The following is a 15,400-nucleotide window of genomic DNA, read 5'->3' as shown; positions in this document are numbered from 1 at the left end:
GCCACTGCACTCCAGCCTGGGCGACAGAGCGAGACTCCGTCTCAAAAAAAAAAAAAGAAAAAAAAGAAATAATACAGAGAGATCCCATGTCCCCTTTACCTGCTTGCCCCTAATGGTAACATTGAGAGGTGACAGCATGTGGGCAGCCCTCACAGCCCGCGCTCGCTCTCGGCGCCTCCTCTGCCTGGGCTCCCACTTTGGCGGCACTTGAGGAGCCCTTCAGCCCACCGGTGCACTGTGGGAGACCCTTCCTGGGCTGGCCGAGGCCGGAGCCGGCTCCCTCAGCTTGTGGGGAGGTGTGGAGGGAGAGGCACGGGCGGGAACCGGGGCTGCGCACGGTGCTTGCGGGCCAGCGCGAGTTCCGGGTGGGTGTGGGCTCGGCGGGCTCCGCACTCGGAGCGGCCGGCCGACCGACCCTGCCGGCCCGGGCAATGAGGGGCTTAGCACCCGGGCTAGCGGCCGTGGAGGGTGTGCTGGGTCCCCCAGCAGTGCCCGCCCACCGGCGCTGCGCTAGGATTTCTCACTCGGCCGTAGCTGCCTCCCCGCATGGCAGGGCTCAGGACCTGCAGCCGGCCATGCCTGAGCCTCCCCCACCCCTCCGTGGACTACCGTGCGGCCCAAGACTTCCCGACGAGTACCGCTCTCTGTGGCGCCCAGTCCCATCACCACCCAGGGGCCAAGGAGTGAGGGCGCACCGCGCGGGACTGGCAGGCAGCTCCACCTGCGGCCCTGGTGCGGGATCCACTGGGTGAAGCCAGCTGGGCTCCTGACTGGTGGGGACTTGGAGAACCTTTATGTCTAGCTAGGGGCTTGTAAATACACCAATCGGCACTCTGTATCTAGCCCAAGGTTTGTAAACACACCAATCAGCACCCTTTTCTAGCTCAGGGTTTGTGAATGCACCAATCGACACTGTATCTAGCTGCTCTGGTAGGGACTTGGAGAACGTTTGTGTCGACACTCTGTATCTAGCTAATCTAGTGGGGACGTGGAAAACCTTTGTGTCTAGCTCAGGGATTGTAAACGCACCAATCAGCACCCTGTCAAAACAGACCACTCGGCTCGCTGTAAAATGGACCAATCAGCAGGATGTGGGTGGGGCCAGATAAGAGAATAAAAGCAGGCTGCCCTAGCCAGCCGTGGTAATCCGTTCGGGTCTGTTTCCGCCCTGTGGAAACTTTGTTTTTTCACTTTCTGTAATAAATATGGTTGCTGCTCACTTTTTGGGTCCACATTGCCTTTGTGAGCTGTAATACTCACCGTGAAGGTCTGCATCTTCATTTCTGAGCCAGCTGAGACCACGAGCCCACCAGAAGAAAGAAGCAGAACACATTAGAAGGAGCAAACTCCAGACATGCCGCTTTTAAGAACTGTAGCACTCACCCCGAGAGTCCTTGGCTTTGTTCTTGAAGTCAGTAAGACCAAGAGCCCACCAATTCTGGACCTAACATCTTGTGGAACCATAGTACAAAATCACAATCAGGATATTGATGCTGATAAAGTCAGCACGCATAAACGTTTCCATCACTACAAGGATTCCTTTTGGCCCTTTTACAGCCACACTCACTTCCCTACTGTCCCTGCTTCAACCTCTGGCAACTACTAATCTGTTTGTTCACTGTTAGGATTTTTTCAAATCATACATTAACCTATTAGGATTGGCTTTTTGCACTCATTCTCTAGAGGTTCATCTAGGTTGTTCAGCATCAATAGTTCATTCTTATTTCTTGCTCGGTAGTATTCTGTGGTATGAATTTACCAGTTTGAACGTTCACCTGCTGAAGGACATTTGAGTGATTTTCAGGTTTTTACTTTTGCAAGTAAAGCTACTATAAACATTTGCATAGTGGTTTTAGTGTTAATATAAATTTTGTTTATCCACGATAAATGTCCAGGAGTGCAGCTGCTGAGTGGTATGGTACTTGCACATTTAATTTTTTAAGAAACTGCCAACTGTTTTCCAAAACAGCTACATTTCACATTCCCACCCACATGTATACAGCCTCATCAGCATTTAGTTGTTGCCACTATTTTTATTTTAGTCATTCTGATGGATGTGTAGTGATAGCTTATTGTGATTGTAATTTGTATTTCCCTAATGCTAAGGATGTTGAAAACATTTTTATGTGCTCATTTGCCATCTGTATATCTTCTTCGGTGAAATTTCTCTTTAGGTGTTTTATCCAATCCGGTAAGAATAGTTGTGTACAGGTTTTTATGTGAGAAGTTCCTGAAAAAGCTGGAAGTTCAAACCTTTTCAAATCTCTGTCTTAGATTATGAAGTTGTCATGCCATGCAATTTGTTTTTTAAAAAAATTATTTAGTGATACTTCTTAAAGCAATGTAAGGAAGACTATTCAGGACCATCGGGATGGGCATAGGGACCATTGCAAGGAGGTCTTGCAGTGAGGGAAAGAGATCGGCCTCAATTCTGAATATAGCATGGGCAAGTGGGAATTTATAGCCAAGGAGCAGTGTGTGGTGGTCAGTTGACAGGAAGGAAATTACCAAGATAAAACCTCAGAGGTCAGGGGAAACAAACCTAACAGGATTCTTCTGAAGACAGGCCAAGATAATCAGACATCAGTCATCTGGGGGATGGTGGAGAATGAGGAGCCTGATCAGAAATGGAGGTTAATTAAACATTGATAATATGGGGGTTCTTTGCTAAAACTGGACGTTACAAGGAAGTGCACAGATGGGCCTAGCAGAAGATTCAGAAGCCTGACTAAAGTCTGGCCAGGCGAATAATCTTTGTTAAATTCTTATGCAACTGCATTTGCAAAGTGCAATACAGACTGCCAGCTTGTTGTTTGAGGAAAGGAAGAGCGCAACATGGAGAAATTTCCACGATAATAAGTCACTAACGAGTTTCTTCCGGCTCCCACTGACTGAATGAATCATCATTCCCTGAGGGGAGGGGGAGGGGAAGGAAGATCGAGCAAAGGGTAGCATGTACCAGTCCCACCAGTGAACTCACGTGGTCTTCTGTATGCAAAAATAATGCTGTTGATCGTTAAAAAGAAATCCCGAAAAGGGAAGTTAAAAGAGACCGGGTCTCGTCGGATGTCCCGGGCGGAACTGCAGGCGTTGCTCGCAGGCGCGGTCCCACCGCCGCCCAACACGGGGAGTTTGACCTGCTCCGTGTCCGGCCTGGGCCTGATCCCCCCCTCCTTAGACAACCTGGTACCCCCGGGTTCCCCCGGGAGTCCCATGTTGGTGCCAGGCCCGGTGCGGACGCCCGCTCCACACAGCGCCGTAGCCCCGAACCCCCGAGCACCCACGATCCGCCGACCTCAGCCTCCCGGGGAGCTGGGATTACAGGCGCGCGCCACCGCGTCCGGCGCTTGGTTTGGTGGCACCGCGGTCTTGGAGGCTGCAACTGCCGACTGCGTGTGCTGGGAGGCGGGATCCCTGCAGCGGTTTCCTCGTCGCCCAGCCGGCTGCCGCTCCAGTTTCCCAAAAGTGCCTGATAGCTAGCTGAAGAGACCACAGAAAGCACTGTCAGAGAGATGAATGAGCATCCCTTACTATGTTGTCCTCGGAACCTTTACAAAAAGGTCAATTAAACAAATAGCTCTAAATTTAATAAGGGAAGGAGAGAAGGACTGTGTTGAGTGGGTTTCACAGACTTAAATATGTATATGAAATCACCTAGGGAGCTGGCTAAAATGCGGAGTTCTAACGCTGTAGGTCTAGGATGGGGTCTAGATATTCTGCATTTGTGAGAAACTCCCAGGTTAGGCCAGTGTTGCTGATCAGCAGCCCATGCTGCAAGTGACAAGGTTGTTGATGCTTTTGGACCTGATGGTTCTACAAGTTCTTGTCACATCATTATAATATTAGAACAGAAAGAAAGAAAGAGAGAAAGAGAGGAGAAAGAAAAGAAGGAAGGAAAGAAAGAAAGAAAGAAAGAAAGAGAAAGAAAGAAAGAAAGAAAGAAAGAAAGAAAGAAAGAAAGAAAATGAACAAAGGGAAAACCACAGTTCCAGCCTCACAAGTGACTGTGGACATTTTCTTTCTTCTTTTTTAGCTCTTGTCCTCACGCATACATAATTTTTTAAGAAAGAGAAAGAAAGAAAGAGAGAAAGAAAGAAAGAGAAAGAAGGAAGGAAAGGAAAGGGAAGAAAGGAAAGAAAGAAAGAAAGAAAGAAAGAAAGAAAGAAAGAAAGAAAGAAAGAAAGAAAGAAGGAACCAACCACAGTTCCAGCCTCACAAGTGATTATGGACATTTGCTTTCTTCTTTTTTAGCTCTTGTCCTCACGCGTACATAATCTTTTCATGTTGGGTGCATTTCCACCTTGTTTAAGTGGTAAATATATGCAGACAATTGTTCAATCACTCCTTCTGTCGGCCAACATTAACTGAGACCCTTTTTTGTGCCATATACAGTAGGTCCACCTGGGGAATCTGAGAGTACAAAATGCACTCCTCTAAGGAGCTTATGGCCTGTTAAAGAATAGAGACAAGGGCCGGGCGCGGTGGCTCACGCCTGTAATCCCAGCACTTTGGGAGGCCGAGGCAGGCGGATCACGAGGTCAGGAGATGGACACCATCCTGGCTAACATGGTGAAACCGTGTCTCTACTAAAAATACAAAAAATTAGCCGGGCATGGTGGTGGGCGCCTGTAGTCCCAGCTACTCGGAAGGCTGAAGCAGGAGAATGGCGGGAACCCAGGAAGTGGAGCTTCCAGTGAGCCGAGATCGCACCACTGCACTCTGGCCTGGGCGACAGAGTGAGACTGTCTCAAAAAAAGTAAATAAATAAATAAATAAATTTTTAAAAAGAATAGAGACAAGTAAATCAGTGAGAGTTAAGATTTACTCATAAGTTCTTCCATAGGTGTAAGGGCAGGGTACTGTGTACAGGATCACCAATATAGGCACCTAATCTGAACAAGAATGGCTCCCTGGATGAGGTGCTATCTGAAATATGTCTTAAAGATAAGCTATAATTAGGTACATAAAGAAGGGCATGGAAAAATTTTTACTATCAAGTCCTGGCAGAAGCAAAGCTAAAAAGCTATGAATGCCTGGGAAAATTACTAGTTCCTAGTTCATGTAGACCTGAGCAGAAAATCAAAGGTTCATGGTCCAAAGTAAAAAGATGAAGCAGTGGCTGAGGCCTGTAATCCCAGCACTTTGGGAGGCCAAGGCAGGAGGATTACCTGAGGTCAGGAGTTTGAGACCAGCCTGGGCAACATGGTGAGACCCCCCCACACGCACACACACTAAAAATACAAAAAAAATTAGCCAGGCGTGGTGGCACACACCTATAATCCCAGCTACTTGAGAGGCTGAGGCATGAGAATCGCGTGAACCCTGGAGGCACAGGTTGCAGTGAGCTGAGATTGTGCCACTGCACTCCAGCTTGGGTGACAAGAGTGAGACTCCATCTGAAAAAAACAAAAAAAAAGGATAAAGATGAGGCTACAAAGGAAAAAATCATTACTTTGTGTAGTATACAGTCTCCAAACCTGACCTCAACGCAGCATATTTTTCAGTAGTTACACCCTTTTGTAGTCCATTCCCACAGTGAATCTTGGCTGACCTATCAAAATTATTTCATTGAGGTGATACTGTGCCAGTTCCAGGGCTAAGCCATATGAAATCTCGCACCTTCTGACTTGGTTTTTTGGAATGCTAAATCTTGGGATGCTCCCTTTCAGAATCCAGTCACCATGCCGTGAGAAACCCAAGCCACATGAAAAGGCCATGGCTAGGCACTGTGGGTCACAGTCTCAACTGACTGAGCTCCTAGCAACATCAACTGCCACTGCCAGTTATGTGAGTGAGCCATCTTGTACATCCCCAGCTCATTCAAGCCTTCAGAGGAATGGAGTCCTTGCTGATATCACAGGGAGCAGAATCACTCAGGTAAGCCCAGTCTATTCACAGAATTGTAAGAAATAGTAAAATGGCTGGCATTTCAAGACATGTGTTAGTTTTCTATTGCTGTCATAACACATTACCACAAATTTAGTGGTTATAAAAAAATAAATTTATTATTTTAGAGTTTTTTAAGACAGAAGTCTGATATGGTCTCACTGTGCTAAAATCAAGGTGTTGGCAGGCTGCATTCCTTTCTGTTGGCCCCAAGGAAGAATCTGTTTTCTGCTCATTCAAATTATTGTCAAAATTTTTTTGCAGTTGTTGGATCAAAGTCTCTGTTTTATTGCTGTCTGTAAGCTAATGGCCACTCCCAGCTTCTAAAGGCTACTGTGTTCCTGGGCTCTTTAAAACCAGCAATGGTGGATGGCGTCCTCAGATCAAACCTCCCTGAACTACTCTTCTGCTTCCTCTTTCCACTTTTAAGACTCTAGTGAGGCTGGGTGCGGTGGCTCACGCTTGTAATCCCAGCACTTTGGGAGGCCGAGGCGGGCGGATCACGAGGTCAGGAGATCGAGACCACGGTGAAACCCCGTCTCTACTAAAAATACAAAAAATTAGCCGGGCGTGGTGGTGGGCACCTGTAGTCCCAGCTACTCGGGAGGCTGAGGCAGGAGAATGGCGTGAACCCAGGAAGCGGAGCTTGCAGTGAGCCGAGATCGCGCCACTGCACTCTAGCCTGGGCGACAGAGCGAGAGACTCGATCTCAAAAAAAAAAAAAAAAAAAGTCATAAGAAAGGAAAAGATTGAAAAGGATGCAGATGTGATGATGCCAGTCGCCTGCCATCAGAAACAGCAAGTCTTCTCCAAGATGATACTTTTCTTCTGAAGAAGTGAGATTTGAAAAAATAAGAAAACAAAAGAATAACGAACTTTGAATCTGATGCCTTAACACAGTTTATCATTCAGATGAAGAAATGCTATTGCATGCTAAAATGTTTTGAAGTTCCCAGAGTCAGCAAGATTGAATTTGGAGCCCAGTGAAAAGAAGGCTACAAAGCTGATGGGGGTGCTTGATAGGAATCCTCTCCTTAACATGGTCAAAAAGAATTGACTCTGTATTTAGAAATCTCACAAATTGAGGAGGAAAGAGGAAGGAGAATGAGGAGAAAAGGGAAGATTTAAAAAAGGATAAGAAAATAATAACACAAATATATATATACACACTTATATGTGTATATATACGTGTGTGTGTGTATATATATGTATGTGTATATATATATATATATATATATATATTTTTTTTTTTTTTTTAGACAGAGTCTTGCTCTGTTGCCCAGGCTGGAGTGCAGTGGGGCGATCTTGGCTCACTTAAACTTCCACCACCTAATTTTTGTATTTTCGGTAGAGACGGAGTCGGGGGTGGGAGGAGGGTCTCACCATGTTGGCCAGGCTGGTCTTGAACGCCTGATCTCAAGTGATCTGACTGCCTCAGCCTCCCAAAGTGCTGGGATTACACGTGTCGGCCACTGTGCCCAGCCTAATTTTTTGTATTTTTAGTAGAGATGGATTTTCACCACGTTGGCCACTCTGGTCTGGAACTCCTAACCCCAGGTAATCCACCCATCTCAGCCTCCTAAAGTGCTGAGATTAGAGGCATGAGCCGTCATGCTCAACCACGAGTATATTTCAAGATAAAATCTAAGATAGCCTTTTTGTAGAAAGAAATATGATCACTTTCCTTAATTTAAGAACTATGATTTCTTCCTGCTTTAAAAATCATGGTTTCAGTAAATGTGCTTGCATTATTCTGTCAAAAGTCAGCTTCTATGACTTCTCACCTTTTCCAGGTATATATGAAACTTGTGAGAAAAAAATCTTACTCATGGTGTCTTCCTTCCCTTTCTGTGTAGTGGATACACCAAAGAACTTCCCAAACCTTGTCTAGTAAATGGGTTTCAGGTGTGCAGGGAGACATGAATTCCCTCAGCCATTAGTCTCCCCCAGATCCTTGACTTTTTCATTTCTATATATCCCATTCTGTTTTTCAAACTTTTTTAGTGGAACCCATAATAAGAAATACAAGTATAGGTTACAACACAACTCTTATTTATTTGCAAGGCACTGGGACATTTTGCATTCCATTCTCTTTCACTAAAATCAAAATTCTAGTCATGATCCACTCAATTAACTTCATGTGCCACAAGGGTGTCACAATATATATTTTGAAAAACACACTACCCTTGACCTTGACATTAACCTAAACTGCAGGCACCAAGCCCAAGACGTAAATTTCAATCATCTCTTATACTGATTATCACCTTCTCTTTTTTCAGCTTATTTTCTTTTGCCCAGTGGAAAATTATTTAATGCGTCTCCTTTCTCCTTACATCTTTACTTCCCTCTTTACACAACTTAAATTTCATGATTAATTATCAGCATTAGTAGCTTACAAAACCTTTGTCTCACTCACAATCATTGGTCATGTAATCACCAGACAGGTTCTTCCTGCACCTCCTGCACAGACAAAACCATTTCACTGAGACTGTGGTATTGCATTTAAGAGCTTAATTGGTCGTCGGCAAAGCCTGAGTCCTGTCCTCTCGCTCTCCTCCCGGGACAGCAAGAGCTTCACCACTTGCTCCACCTTCTCCACCAACTACCGGTCCCTGGGCTCTGTCCAGGCGCCCAGCTACGGTGCCCGGCCAGTCTGCAGCGCGGCCAGCGTCTATGCAGGCGCCAGGGGCTCTGATTCCCGGATCTCCGCGTCCCCCTCCACCAGCTTCCGGGGTGACATGGGGTCTGGAAGCCTGGCCGCGGGGATGGCTGGGGTTCTAGCAGGAATGGGAGGCATCCAGAATGAGAAAGAGACCATGCAAAGCCTGAACGACCGCCTGGCCTCCTACCTGGACAGAGTGAGAAGCATGGAGACCAAGAACCGGAAGCTGGAGAGCAAAAGCTGGGAGCACCTGGAGAAGAAGGGACGTCAGGTCGGAGACTGGACAAATTACTTCAAGACCATCGAGGACCTGCGGGCTCAGATCAAATACTGTGGACAATGCCCGCATCGTTCTGCAGATTGACAATGCCCGACTTGCTGCTGATGACTTCAGAGTCGAGTATGAGACAGAGCTGGCCATGCGCCAGTCTGTGGAGAGCGACATCCATGGGCTCCGCAAGGTCATTAATGATACCAATGTCACTCGGCTGCAGCTGGAGACAGAGATCGAGGCTCTCAAGGAGGAGCTGCTCTTCCTGAAGAAGAACCACGAAGAGGAAGTAAAAGGCCTACAAGCCCAGATTGCCAGCTCTAGGTTGACCGTGGAGGTAGATGTCCCCAAATCTCAGGACCTCGCCAAGATCATGGCAGCCATCCGGGCCCAATAAGACGAGCTCTCTCGGAAGAACCGAGAGGAGCTAGACAAGTACTGTTCTCAGCATACTGAGAGTGCACCACAGTGGTCACCACGCAGTCCATCGATGTTGGAGCTGCTGAGATGATGCTCACGGAGCAGAGACATACAGTCCAGTCCTTGGAGATCGACCTGGACTCCATGAGAAATCTGAAGGCCAGCTTGGAGAACAGCTTGAGGGAGGTGGAGGCCCGCTATGTCCTGCAGATGGAGCAGCTCAACGGAATCCTGCTGCACCTGGAGTCAGAGCTGACACAGACCCGGGCAGAGGGATAGCGCCAGGCCCAGGAGTGCCAGGCCCTGCTGAACATCAAGGTAAAGCTGGAGCCTGAGATCGCCACCTACCGCCACCTGCTGGAGGATGGTGAGGACTTCAGTCTTCGTGATGCCCTGGACAGCAGCAACTCCATGCAAACCATCCAAAAGACCACCACCCGCCTGATAGTGAGTGGATGGCAAAGTGGTGTCTGAGACCAAGGACACCAAAGTTCTGAGGCATCAAGTTGGCTAAAGCAGGGTACCCTTTGGGGCGCAGGAGGCCAATGGGAAGTTCAGAGGTCAAAAAAAAAAAAAAAAAAACAGTTTAACACAAGGCCGGCCATGTGGAAGATGGAGTTATTGCTTAAATCAGTTTTCCCGAAGGTTTAGAAGTTAGGGTTTTTCAAGGATAGTTTGGTGGGCAGGGAACAAAGGAATGAGTGCTGCTGATTGGTTGGGGATGCAATCACAGGGGTGTGGAAAACGGTCCTCATGTGCTGAGTTCACCTCTGGTGGGGGTTGGAGGGAGGTATAGGATCAGTTGAGTTATGAGTTCCGAATCCAGGTGGGGTCAGTCGGTTGGTAGAATACGAAAGTCTGGAAAACATCTTAAAAGACCAATCTTAGGATCTATGTAGTGATGTTATCTATAGGAACAATTGGAGAAGTCACAGATCATGTGACCTCTGACCATATGACTCCTGAGCAGTAAGGGATTATAGAAACTATACCTACATTTTAGCAGAATTCAGGCCCCTCTCAGAATCCTAATTTTATGGTCTTTCATTTGTCTTACAAAGGCAGTTTTAGCACCCCAAACAAGGAGGGGATTAGTTTTAGGGAGGGATATTATCATCTTTACTTCCAACTTAAATTATAAACTAAATTCCTCCAACGGTTAGCTTGACCTACACCTAAGAATGAGTGAGGATGGTCAGCCTGTGAAGGTAGAAGCAAGATGGAGTGAGCCATGTTAGATTTCTCTCACTGTGATAATCTTTGCAAAGGCGTATCTGAAGATGAATAGGTGAATGAATACAGAATACTCCTAACTGTGCTCCTTTCTTTGTCACAGTGTAAACCAAGGTTTTCTCCCCTCCATTCCACTGAAACTTCCTTGTCAAGTCCCAGCAACCTCCATCTTGCTGGATCCAATGGTTAGTTTTCTTTTTTATAATTAACTAATTTATTTATTTATTTATTTTCCATAAGTTATTGGGGAACAGGTGGCGTTTGGTTACATGAGTAAGTTCTTTAGTGGTGATTTGTCAGATGTTGGTGCACCCATCACCCGAGCAGTATACACTGCACCCTATTTGTAGTATTTCATTCCTCACTCTCCTCCCACCCTTCCCCCAAAGTCCATTGTATCATTCTTATGCCTTTGCATCCTCATAGCTTATCGGTGAGAACATACCATGTTTGGTTTTCCATTCCTAAATTACTTCGCTTAAAATAATAGTCTCCAAGGCCAGGCACGGTGGCTCACACCTGTAATCCCAGCACTTTGGGGGACCGAGGTAGGCAGATCACCTGAGGTCAGCAGTTGAAACCCAGCTTGGCCAACGTGGTGAAACGCTGTATCTACTAAAATACAAAAATCAGCCATTCATGGTGTTAGGCGCCTGTAATTCCAGCTTCTTGGGAGGCTGAGGCAGGAGAATCACTTGAATCCAGGAGGCAGAGGTTGCAGCAAGCTGAGATCATGCCACTGCACTTGAGCCTGGAGACAGAGACAGACTCCGTCTCAAAAAAAAATTAATAATAATAATAGTCTCCAATCCCATTCAGGTTGCTGCAAATGCCATTAATTCATTCCTTTTTATTGCTGAGTAGTATTCCATTATATATATATACCACAGTTTCTTTATCCACTCATTGACAGGCATTTGAGTTGGCTCCACGATTTTGCAACTGTGAATTGTGCTGCTATAAACATGCATGTTCAAGTATCTTTTTTGTTTAATGACTTCTTTTCCTCTAGATAGATACCCAGTAGTGGGATTACTGGATCAAAGGGTAGCTCTACTTTAGTTCTTTAAGGAATCTCCCCCATTGTTTTCCATAGTGGTTGTACTATTTACATTCCCACCAGCAGTGTAGAAGTGTTCCCTGATCACCGCATCCACACCAACATCTACTGTTTTTTTATTTTTTTGATTATGGTCATTATTGCAGGAGTAAGGTGGTATCACTTTGTGGTTTTGATGTGCATTTCCCTGATCATTAGTGGTGTTGAGCATTTTTTATGTGTTTGTTGGCCATTTGTATATCTTCTTTTGAGAATTGTCTATTCCTGTCCTTAGCCCACTTTTTGATGGGATTGTTTGGTTTTTTCCCTACTGATTTGTTTGAGTTCATTGTAGATTATGGATATTAGTCTTTTGTCAGATGTATAGATCGTGAAGATTTTCTCCCACTCTACAGGTTGTCTGTTTACTCTGCTGACTGTCCTTTGGCTGTGAAAAAGCTCTTTAGTTTAATTAAGTCCCAGCTATTTATCTTTGTTTTTATTGCATTTGCTTTTGGGTTCTTAGACATGAAATCCTTGCCTAAGCCAATGTCTAGAAGGGTTTTTCCAATGTTATCTTCCAGAATTTTTATAGTTTCAGGTCTTAGATTTAAGTCCTTAATCCATCTTGAGTTGATTTTTGTATAAGGTGAGAGATGAGGATCCAGTTTCATTCTCCTGCATGTGACTAGCCAATTATCCCAGCACATTTGTTGGAAAGGGTGTCCTTTCCCCATATTATGTTTTTGTTTGCTTTGTGGAAGATCAGTTGGCTGTAAGTATTTTGGTTTATTTCTGGGATCCCTACTGTTCCATTGGTCTATGTGCCTATTTTTATACCTGTACCATGCTGTTTTGGTGACTATGGCCTTACAGTATAGTTTGAAATCAGATAATGTGATGCCTCCAGATTTGTTCTTTTTGCTTAGTCTTGCTTTGGCTATGTGGGCTCTTTTTCCATTCCATATGAATTTTAGGATTTTTTTTTTTCTAATTCTGTGAAGAATGATGGTGGTATTTTGATGGGAATTGTATTGAATTTATAGATTGCTTTTGGCAGTTTGATCATTTTCACAATATTGATTCTACCCATCCACGAGCAAGGGATGTGTTTCCATTTGTTTGTGTCGTCTATGATTTCTTTCAGCAGTGTTTTGTAGTTTTACTTGTAGAGGTCTTTCACCTCGTTGGTTAGGTATATTTCTAAGTATTTTAATTGTTTTTGCGGCTATTGTAAAAGGGGTTGAGTTCTTGATTTGATTCTCCACATGGTCGCTGTTGCTGTATAGAAGAGCTACTGATTTGTGTACATTAATTTTGTATCCAGAAACTTTACGGAATTCTTTTATCCATTCTAGGAGCTTTCTGGAGGAGTCTTTGGGGTGTTCAAGGTAAACGATCATATAATCAACAAATAGTGACAGTTTGAGTTCCTCTTTACTGATTTGGATGCCCTTTCTTTCTCTTATCTGATTGCTCTGGCTAAGACTTTCAGTACTACGTTGAAGAGGAGTGGTGACAGTGGGTATCCTTGTCTTGTTTTAGTTCTCAGAGGGAATGCTTTCAACTTTTCCCCATTCAGATTATGTTGCCTGTAGGTTTGTCATAGATGGCTTTCATTACATTGAGGTATGTCCCTTGTATCCCGATTTTGCTGAGAATTTTAATCATAAAAGGATGCTTGATATTGTTGAATGCTTTTTCTGCGTCTATTGAGATGATTGTGTAATTTTTGTTTTTAACTCTATGTGGTATATCACATATATTGCACACATAGTTGTGTATGTCAAACCATCCCTGCATCCTGGTATGAAACCCACTTGATCATGTGGATTATCTTTTTGATATGTTGTTGGATTCGGTTAGCCAGTATTTTGTTAAGGATTTGAGCATCTATGTTTATCAGGGATATTGGCCTGTAGTTTTCTTTTTTGGTTATGTCCTTTCCTGGTTTTGGTATTAGAGTGATACCAGCTTCATAGAATGAATTAGGGAAGATTCCCTCTTCCTCTATCTTGTGGAATAGCGTCAATAGGATTGGTACCAATTCTTCTTTGAATGTCTGGTAGAATTCTGCTTGAATCCATCTGGTACTGAACTTTTTTTTGTTGATAATGGTTTTTGTTTGTTTGTTTGTCTTTTTTAGACGGAGTCTCGCTCTATCACCCAGGCTGGAGTGTAGTGGTAGTGGCATGATCTCGGCTCACTGCAGCCTCACCTCCTGGATAATTTGGATTCTCCTGCCACAGACTCCTGGGTAATTGGGATTACAGGGGCCTGCCACCACGACCAGCTAATTTTGTATTTTTAGTAAAGACAGAGTTTCACCATATTGACCAGGCTGGTCTCCAACTCCTGACCTCAGGTGATCTACCCGCCTTGGCCTCCCAAAGAGATTACAGGCATGAGTCACCGTGCCTGGCCTGGTAATTTTTTTTTTTTTTTTTGAGACGGAGTCTCACTTTTATTGCCCAAGCTGGAGTGCAATGGTGTGACCTTGGCTCACTGCACCTCCGCCTCCTGGGTTCAAGCGATTATGTTGCCTCAGCCTCCCGAGTAGCTGGGTTACAGGCACCCACCACCACGCCCAGCTAATTTTTTTTATTTTTAGTAGAGATGGGGTTTCCCCATGTTAGCCAGGCTGGTCTCGAACACCTGATGTCAGGTGATCCACTCACCTCAGCCTCTCAAAATGCTGGGATTACAGGCATGAGCCACCATGCCCAGCTTGGCCTGGTAATTTTTTAGTTACCATTTTAATCTCGCTGCTTGTTATTTGTCTGTTCAGTGTATCTGATTCTTCCTGATTTAAGCTAGGAGGGTTGCATCTTTCTAGGAATTTATCCATCTCTTCCAGGTTTTCTAGTTTATGCGTATAGAGGTATTCATAGTAGCCTTGAATGATCTTTTGTATTTCTGTGGTGTCAGCTGTAGTATCTCCCGTTTCGTTTTTTATTGAGGTTATTTGGATTTTCTGTCTTCTTTTCTTGGTTAATCTTGCTAAAGGTCTATCGATTTTATCTTTTCCAAGAACCAGATTTTTGTTTTATTTATCTTTTGTATTTTTGTGTTTGTTTGTTTCAATTTCATTTAGTTCTGCTGTGATCTTGGTTATTTCCTTCCTTCTGCTGGGTTTGGGTTTGGTTTGTTCTTGTTTCTCTAGTTCCTTGAGGTGTGACCTAAGGTTGTCAGTTTGTGTTCTTTCAGTCTTCTTGATGTAGGTGTTCAGGGCTATGAACTTTCCTCTTAGCACTGCCTTTGCTGTTTCCCAGAGGTTTTAATAGGTTGTCACTATTGTCGTTCAGTTCAAGAAATTTTTTAATTTCCATCTTGATTTCATTTTTGACCTAATGTTCATTCAGGAGCAGCTTATTTAATTTCTACGTATTTGCGTGGTTTTGAAGGTTCCTTTTGGAGTTGATTTCCGGTTTTATTCCACTGTACTCTGAGAGAGTGCTTGATATAATTTAAATTTTCTTAAATTTATTGAGGCTCATTTTGTGGCCTATCATATGGTCTATCTTGAAGAAAGTTTCATGCGCTGTTGAATAGAATGTGTCTTCTGCAGTTGTTGAATGGAATGTTTTGTATATATCTGTTAAGTCCATTTGTTCCAAGGTATAGTTTAAATCCATTGTTTCGGCCGGGCGCGGTGGCTCACGCTTGTAATCCCAGCACTTTGGGAGGCCAAGGCGGGCGGATCACGAGGTCAGGAGATCGAGACCACGGTGAAACCCCGTCTCTACTAAAAATACAAAAAAACATAGCCGGGCGTGGTGGCGGGCGCCTGTAGTCCCAGCTACTTGGAGGCTGAGGCAGGAGAATGGCGTGAACCCGGGAGGCGGAGCTTGCAGTGAGCCGAGATTGCGCCACTGCACTCCAGCCTGGG

General features: G+C 44.8%; 1 pseudogene; it reads left to right on the top strand.

The window, feature by feature from the left end:
- The first annotated feature begins 3,066 nt into the window (after window positions 1-3,066).
- On the top strand, window positions 3,067-9,753 carry LOC116459766 (keratin, type I cytoskeletal 18-like; annotated as a pseudogene).
- Window positions 9,754-15,400: the final 5,647 nt, after the last annotated feature.

Source organism: Hylobates moloch, unplaced genomic scaffold (genome assembly GCF_009828535.3).
Source record: "Hylobates moloch isolate HMO894 unplaced genomic scaffold, HMol_V3 SCAFFOLD_20, whole genome shotgun sequence".
Classification (NCBI taxonomy): domain Eukaryota; kingdom Metazoa; phylum Chordata; class Mammalia; order Primates; family Hylobatidae; genus Hylobates; species Hylobates moloch.
This window is presented reverse-complemented; position numbering and strand designations above follow the sequence as displayed.